Raw genomic sequence first — 8,369 nt, 5'->3', positions numbered from 1 at the left:
TGAAGATTGTGCTTGAAAACAGAGTAGTAGTAGAAATCAGCTTGCGGCAAAAACAGAGTAGTAGTAGAAATCAATTAGAGACGGATTTTAGCAACCACTCATGCTGAATTATTTGAGATTTTTTGTTTTAGTAGCTAGGGTTGTTATTTTTGGCTGAATATTTTTGTGGTAACTTCTTTTAATCCATATTTTGTGGGAAAAATAGCTAGAGCCTTTAGTTTGATCAGATTTGAAAGTTCCAAAAAACTAGCAAATTTTGTGTTTGTCAAAACTTCGAACGGCCATAACTTTTGCTCCGGTTATCAGAATCGCAATTATTATTTATGCATTTGGGGTAGAAAAAAATTTCCTACGCCGTGGCAGCCTGCTGTTGGCCGGCTGAGGTCTCCATCGTCCAAAAAAAGCGATTCTGTCAAAAGTTTTTTATTTTTCAAGTTTTATTCACTTATTTTTCTTAACCTACCATTTTTAGCTTTCATAGTTAGACTTTGAATTTTTGTCTGAAATTTTTTGTGCTATCTTCTCATCATTTTATAGAGTTGCTCACAAAATTTCAAGTCATTTGGATATCATTTGAGGGTAGCTGTAGTTCAAACCTACACCTTTATTTACATGACAAGGCAACTAGTTGTGTGCATGCTGAATGTAGTGTATGACTAGAGGCAATCCATCTGACTTACAACCCTTTGATCCTGAGATAGATAGGACATTTCATAGATTAGTTAGGCATCATTTTATACCTTTTGATCATTCTGAGCATTCCATAACTGGTGAATCTCTGCATTCTGTTATTGGTGATTTTGAACATCCTAATCTTGAGCATTATAATTTTGAGCATTCTGATTCTGAGCATTCTGATTTTGCACATTCTGATAACATGGCACAACCTCCACCTCGTGAGAGGACTCTAAGGGAAATGGCTGCACCTGATTTCACCTATGAAAGCTTATGCATCCAATACCCTGATGAGGATGTCCCATATGTTCTTAAAACTGGACTGATTCATTTGCTTCCAAAGTTTCATGGCCTTGCAGGTGAAGAACCGCACAAACATTTGAAAGAATTTCACATTGTCTGCTCCACCATGAAACCCCCAGATGTCCAAGAGGATCACATATTTCTGAAGGCTTTTCCTCATTCATTAGAGGGAGTGGCAAAGGACTGGCTGTATTACCTTGCTCCAAGGTCCATCACGAGCTGGGATGACCTTAAGAGAGTATTCTTAGAAAAAATTTTCCCTGCTTCCAGGACCACAGCCATCAGGAAGGATATCTCAGGTATTAGACAACTCAGTGGAGAGAGCCTGTATGAGTACTGGGAGAGATTTAAGAAACTATGTGCCAGTTGCCCCCACCATCAGATTTCAGAACAGCTTCTTCTCCAATATTTTTATGAAGGACTCAGTAATATGGAGAGAAGTATGATAGATGCTGCCAGTGGTGAAGCCCTTGGAGACATGACTCCTGCTGAAGCCAAAAATTTAATTGAGAAGATGGCCTCCAACTCCCAGCAGTTTAGCGCCAGAAATGATGTCATAGTCATTAGAGGAGTGCATGAGGTAGCTACAAACCCATCTGCATCATCTGAAACTAAGAAGCTTGAAGGCAAACTGGATGCGTTGGTCAACTTGGTAACCCAGCTGGCCTTGAATCAGAAATTTGTACCTGTTGCAAGGGTTTGTGGTCTGTGCTCCTCTGCTGACCACCATACAGACCTTTGCCCTTCCATGCAACAACCTGGAGCAATTGAGCAGCCTGAAGCTTATGCTGCAAATATTTACAATAGACCTCCTCAACCTCAGCAGCAAAATCAACCACAGCAGAACAATTATGACCTTTCCAGCAACAGATACAACCCTGGATGGAGGAATCACCCTAACCTCAGATGGTCCAGCCCTCAGCAACAAGAATAGTAGCCTGCTCCTTCCTTCCAAAATGTTGCTGGCCCAAGTAGACCATGCATTCCTCCACCAATCCAACAACAGCAACAACCCCAGAAACAACCAACAGTTGAGGCCCCTCCACAACCTTCCCTCGAAGAACTTGTGAGGCAAATGACTATGCAGAACATTCAGTTTCAGCAAGAGACCAAAGCCTCCATTCAGAGCTTAACCAATCAGATGGGACAATTAGCTACCCAATTGAATCAACAACAGTCCCAGAATTTTGACAAGCTGCCTTCTCAAGCTGTCCAAAATCCCAAAAATGTCAGTGCCATTTCATTGAGGTCGGGAAAGCAGTGTCAAGGACCTCAACCCGTAGCACCTTCCTCATCTGCAAATGAACCTGCCAAACTTCACTCTATTCCAGAAAAAGGTGATGATAAAAATCTACCTAACAATTTCTGTGCAGGTGAATCTTCTTCCACAGGTAATTCTGATTTGCAGAAGCAGCACATTCCCCCTCTTCCATTCCCTCCAAGAGCAGTTTCCAACAAAAAAAATGGAAGAAGCAGAGAAAGAGATCTTGGAAACGTTTAGAAAAGTAGAGGTAAACATACCTCTGTTGGATGCAATAAAGCAAATTCCAAGATATGCCAAATTCTTGAAGGAGCTGTGCACTAATAAGCGGAAGCTTAAAGGAAGTGAACGAATTAGCATGGGCAGAAATGTCTCCGCATTGATTGGTAAATCTGTTCCTCAAATTCCTGAAAAATGCAAAGATCCAGGTACATTCAGCATACCTTGTATTATAGGGAATAGTAAGTTTGACAATGCCATGCTAGATTTAGGAGCTTCTGTTAGTGTTATGCCTCTGTCTATTTTTAATTCTCTATCTCTAGGCCCCTTGCAATCAACTGATGTGGTAATTCATTTAGCTAATAGAAGTGTTGCCTACCCTGTTGGTTTCATAGAAGATGTCTTAGTTAGAGTTGGTGAACTGATTTTCCCTATTGATTTTTATATTTTGAATATGGAAGATGGATTTTCTCAAGGATCAGTTCCCATCATTCTAGGCAGACCCTTTATGAAAACTGCTAGAACTAAGATAGATGTTTATGCAGGCACACTGTCTATGGAATTTGGTGACATAACTGTTCATTTTAATATCTTGGATGCTATGAAATACCCATCTGAAGATCTTTCTGTATTTCGTGCTGAAATAATTGACCATGTTGTTGATGAATACATGACTGATCTTTATTCTAATCTGCATGCCTCTCACTCTTCATGCATTGAGTCTGAATTGAACTTGATCATATGTCTGAATTTGATGCTGAGAGTGAATCTGAGAGTGATATTGATTGCATGCCTGGTGGTGGTGTTTTACCTCTTGAGATTGATTTTATAGAGTCAGATAGGACTAACCATGTTTCAGGAAGTACACATACCTCTGACTTTCTTTATGAGGTAAAGGCTGACAAACCATCTCCTTCTACCACTGTCCAGCCGACCACACCAGAATTGAAGCCTTTGCCATCAAATTTAAAATACACTTACTTGGATGATAGCAAAAGTTTTCCAGTGATTATATCTGCCTCCCTTGCTGATGAGCAAGAGGAGAAGTTGTTGTCAGTTCTCAAGAAGCATAAGAAGGCTATAGGCTGGACCCTGGCGGACATTCTTGGTATTAGCCCATCCACATGTATGCATCCAATAAATTTAGAGGATGGAGCTAAACCAGTAAGACAACCACAGAGAAGACTCAACCCGGTGATTCTTGATGTAGTAAAGAAGGAGATAACCAAGCTTTTGCAAGCTGGAATCATTTATCCTATCTCCGATAGCCAATGGGTGAGTCCCGTCCAGGTAGTCCCGAAGAAGACTGGCCTCACAGTGATCAGAAATGAGAAGGAGGAGCTGATTCCTACTCGGGTGCAGAACAGTTGGAGAGTCTGCATTGACTATAGGAGGCTGAACCAGGTTACCAAAAAGGACCATGTTCCCCTGCCATTCATTGACCAGATGCTTGAACGCCTGGCAGGTAAATCCCACTACTGTTTCCTTGATTGTTTTTTCTGGTTATATGCAAATTACTATTGCTCCTGAGGATCATGAAAAGACCACATTCACCTGCCCCTTCGGCACTTTTGCTTGTAGGAGGATGCCTTTCGGCCTGTGCAATGCCCCTAGTACCTTCCAGCGGTGCATGATTAGTATTTTCAGTGATTTTTTAGAAAATTGCATACAGGTGTTTATGGATGATTTCACTGTATATGGATCCTCTTTTGATGGTTGTTTGAATAGTTTGGAAAAAGTTTTGAATAGATGCATTGAAACTAACCTTGTTCTAAATTTTGAAAAATGTCATTTTATGGTTGAGCAAGGTATAGTTTTAGGCCACATTATTTCCAATAAGGGTATTGAAGTAGATCCTGCAAAAATTTATGTTATTTCACAATTGCCTTACCCCTCTTGTGTGCGAGAGGTGCGATCTTTTCTTGGTCATGCAGGATTCTACAGGCGCTTTATAAGGGATTTTAGCAAAGTAGCCCTTCCACTGTCCAACTTGTTGCAGAAGGAGGTGGAGTTTGACTTTAATGACAGATGCAAAGAGGCTTTTGATTGCCTCAAAAGAGCGTTGACTACCACCCCCATCATTCAGGCACCCGATTGGACAGCCCCTTTTGAGCTTATGTGTGATGCATCAAATTATGCATTGGGGGCTGTCCTTGCTCAGAAAATTGATAAATTGCCCAGGGTGATATATTATGCTTCTAGGACTTTAGATGCTGCCCAAGCAAATTATACTACTACTGAGAAAGAGCTTCTAGCCATAGTTTTTGCTCTTGAAAAATTTCGATCTTATTTGCTTGGTACTCGCATTATTGTTTATACTGACCATGCAGCTCTAAAGTACTTGTTGAAGAAGGCTGATTCTAAGCCTAGGTTGATCCGATGGATGCTCTGGCTCCAAGAGTTTGACTTGGAGATCCGTGATAGGAGCGGAGCACAAAATCTAGTTGCTGATCATTTGAGTCAGATCGAACGTGTCTCTGATGCAGATTCACCTATTCGGGATGATTTCCCGGATGATCATTTGTATATATTGTATAGTATTTCTGACTCTCTTTCTACTCCCTGGTTTGCTAACATTGTCAATTATTTAGTTGCCTCTGTTTTTCCTCCCTTAGCATCTAAGGCCCAAAAAGATAAGATTAAAAGTGATGCTAAGCATTTTATTTGGGATGACCCCTACTTGTGGAAATTGTGCAGTGATCAGGTCATTAGACGGTGCATTCCAGATCATGAGACTGACTCAGTCCCGCAGTTCTATCATTCTTCCACACCGGGAGGTCATCTGGGTGTTCAAAGGACAGCTCGCAAAGTGCTTGATTGTGGTTTTTATTGGCCCACTATCTTGAAAGATGCGTGGAAGATCTGCAGCACTTGTGAGCAGTGTCAGAGAGCAGGAAATACACTTACATGGCGACAACAAATGCCTCAGCAACCTATGCTATTCTGTGAGGTGTTTGATGTCTGGGGTATAGATTTCATGGGTCCTTTTCCTGTCTCTTTTGGTTATGTTTACATTCTCCTTGCAGTTGATTATGTTTCAAAATGGGTGGAAGCCAAGCCCACTAGAACTAATGATGCTAAAGTTGTCGCAGACTTTGTCAGGTCTAATCTGTTTTGCAGGTTTGGAGTACCTAAAGCAATTGTTAGTGATCAAGGAACCCATTTTTGCAACAGGACAATGCATGCCCTGCTTAAAAAGTACGGGGTGGTACACAGAGTATCCACACCATACCACCCCCAGACTAATGGACAGGCAGAAATTTCTAACAGTGAAATCAAGAGAATTCTAGAGAAGATTGTGCAGCCAAGCAGGAAAGATTGGAAGTACCAGGCTTGATGATGCTCTCTGGGCACATCGGACTGCCTACAAAGCACCCATAGGAATGTCTCCTTATCGGGTTGTCTTTGGAAAGACATGTCATCTTCCAGTGGAAATTGAGCACAAAGCATACTGGGCAGTGAAGACTTGCAACTTCTCTATGGATCAAGCTGGCGAGGAAAGGAAGTTGCAACTGAGTGAGTTAGATGAAATCCGCCTAGAAGCCTACGAGAATTCCAAGTTCTACAAAGAAAAGACCAAGAAGTTCCATGATAGCATGATAGTTAAAAAAGACTTCGTGGTTGGGCAAAAAGTGTTATTGTATAATTCTAGGCTTGGAATCATGAGTGGTAAGTCGAGGTCTAAGTGGATTGGTCGTTTTGTTGTTACTAATGTTTTTCCTTATGGTACAGTTGAGATCAAAAGCGACTCCACAAACAAGAGCTTCAAGGTCAACGGACATCGGCTTAAGCCATTCCTCACGAACCCTTCTTTAGTGGACGTAGTGGTGGAAGAGACTTCCTTACTCCACCCTACTCTTCCTCCACCATGACTTAGGGAGTTTTTCTTTTCCTATCTCCTTCTTTGCTTTTATTACACTTGTCTAATTCTCTTTGATGATTTAATTGTTTTAATCTTTTAATTGTGCTACATTGAGGATATTGTGTTGTTTAAGTATGGGGGGGGGGGGGAGTGTTCTTTGGTTTTGCTAGTTTTGTTGGTTTTGTTAATTTGTTAGTTGTGTTAATTTGTTAATGTTGTTAGTTTCGTCGGATTTTTAGTTTAATATTTTGGGTCAATTTTGTGTGCACGTACGACTTTGCATGTTTTTCTTTGAATTATAGGATATGTTCAAGAAATGGGTAGTTGTTTTGAAATAAAAGTTCTTGACATTTTGTGACTTGAAATCCTTGATTCTTCTCTACATGTCATGATAGTTTTGAAAGCTCAATTTGAAAGTGATGATTTTACCTTTGTGAGAATTTGAGCCATCCATCATTATAATCATTTGGTGTGTTTTGGCCCCATTGATTGCTTGCACAATAGCCTTGGCTTGATTCTTGTTGATGCGTCCTAATTCACATGCATATTTGGAAATGATTAAGGCAATTTTGTTCTTATAAGCTTCTAGCCAAATGGACTTACCTTGAATTAATTCCTTTGATAGCCCTTTTGAGCCTTGTTTCCCTTCCTTGTTTTGAAGCTCACTACAAGCCTTAAGTGAAAAACCATGATATTACCATATCCTTAGGAATTTTGGAGCTTTGGAATTGTTTTTGGGAATAAGTGTGGGGGGTTTTTGTTTCATTGGACAACTTGTTTTGTTGGCTATGCTTTCATGATGTATTTTGGGCCATACTTGATGTACATTGTATATTGGTTAAATTGTTGGACATGCTGAATGAAATGTTGTTTCTCAAAGGCTAAAGAGTAAAAAAAAAAAATCGAAAAAAGAAAAGAAAAGCAATAAAGTTGAGTGAATAAGATCTTAAATAGCACAAGAATGATGAAACTCTTGGTTCTACTCTTCATGTTTAATTTTTATCTTTACTTCTTTTATTTTCTTATTTTTTTTTCTTAATATGCACTTATTCCCCTTTGCTCCTCTATTCCTTTGGGATTTAGCCACTTATTCCATAATTTCTCCATACCTTGTCCTTGGCCCTATTACAACCTTAAAAGACCTTTTGATCCTCATGTGCTTGTGTTTATGGGTTGATTGTCAATTTTAGAATCTTGCCAAGTTTATGTCGTGTTTGCTTTCATGGGTGCTTTGAGGGTAAATAGTAGCCTAGACACTTGAGAGATAGAGTGTATATCTTGTGAGGCTTTATCACTTTTCATTCTTGAGCTGATTAACTATTTTGCCATGATTGGGTTGCTTGGATGATTTTCATGAATGTCTTGACTTTTTGGATCTCCTTATGTTAGATGTTACCCATTCCTTTCATTCCTTGATGTTCATTGAGAAATATGTGAATGTTTTTGTTTGTCTCCCTCTGATATCCTTGGATTTTGTTCTTTGTTCATTTTGCCAGGAGTGCAAAAGGCTAAGTATGGGGGTTTTGATGTGCCATCATTTTCTTCTATTTTCTAAACCCTTTTTGCACCATTTTAATTATTGATTGGTCTTAATTGTCAATTAATTAGGCAGTTTTATTATTTGGGCTCATTTAGCTAATTTGATGTTTTTAATCTAATTTCAGGAATTAATGAAACATTGGGCTTATCCGGATTTTGGTTGTGGACTTGAAGAGGGCAAATAAAGCAGCGCTTACCTAGTTAATTTCTAATTAGGAAATTTCGCAATTTTATTTTATGTTGTTCAGTGTTTATTTCGTTTTGGGCCAGAGTATTGTAATAGGGCCAGTGACTTTAAGTGACTCTTTTTAAATAGCTGCCTTGGGATTCGTGCAAGGCATTCTATTCTGTTATGCTATTCATTATTCAGAGCTTTGTTTTAGGGTTTTCGTTTTTCTGTTTTGATGCTTTTGAGTTCGTAATGCAATTTTACGTTTTCTGCTTCTAATTACAATTTCGTTTCTTGCTTCTTCTTCTACTCTCATTTACGTTTCTGTTCCATTTTACATT

General features: G+C 39.5%; 1 non-coding gene across 1 annotated transcript; it reads right to left on the bottom strand.

The window, feature by feature from the left end:
- Positions 1-1,255: 1,255 nt before the first annotated feature.
- LOC114404616 lies at positions 1,256-1,362 on the bottom strand. Its single transcript, XR_003665056.1, has one exon. It is a non-coding gene; the product is annotated as a small nucleolar RNA R71 (small nucleolar RNA).
- Positions 1,363-8,369: the final 7,007 nt, after the last annotated feature.

This window comes from Glycine soja, unplaced genomic scaffold, assembly GCF_004193775.1.
Source record: "Glycine soja cultivar W05 unplaced genomic scaffold, ASM419377v2 tig00104823_1_pilon, whole genome shotgun sequence".
Classification (NCBI taxonomy): domain Eukaryota; kingdom Viridiplantae; phylum Streptophyta; class Magnoliopsida; order Fabales; family Fabaceae; genus Glycine; species Glycine soja.
The sequence above is the reverse complement of the archived record's forward strand: the minus strand, read 5'-3'. Positions and strand labels throughout refer to the sequence as shown.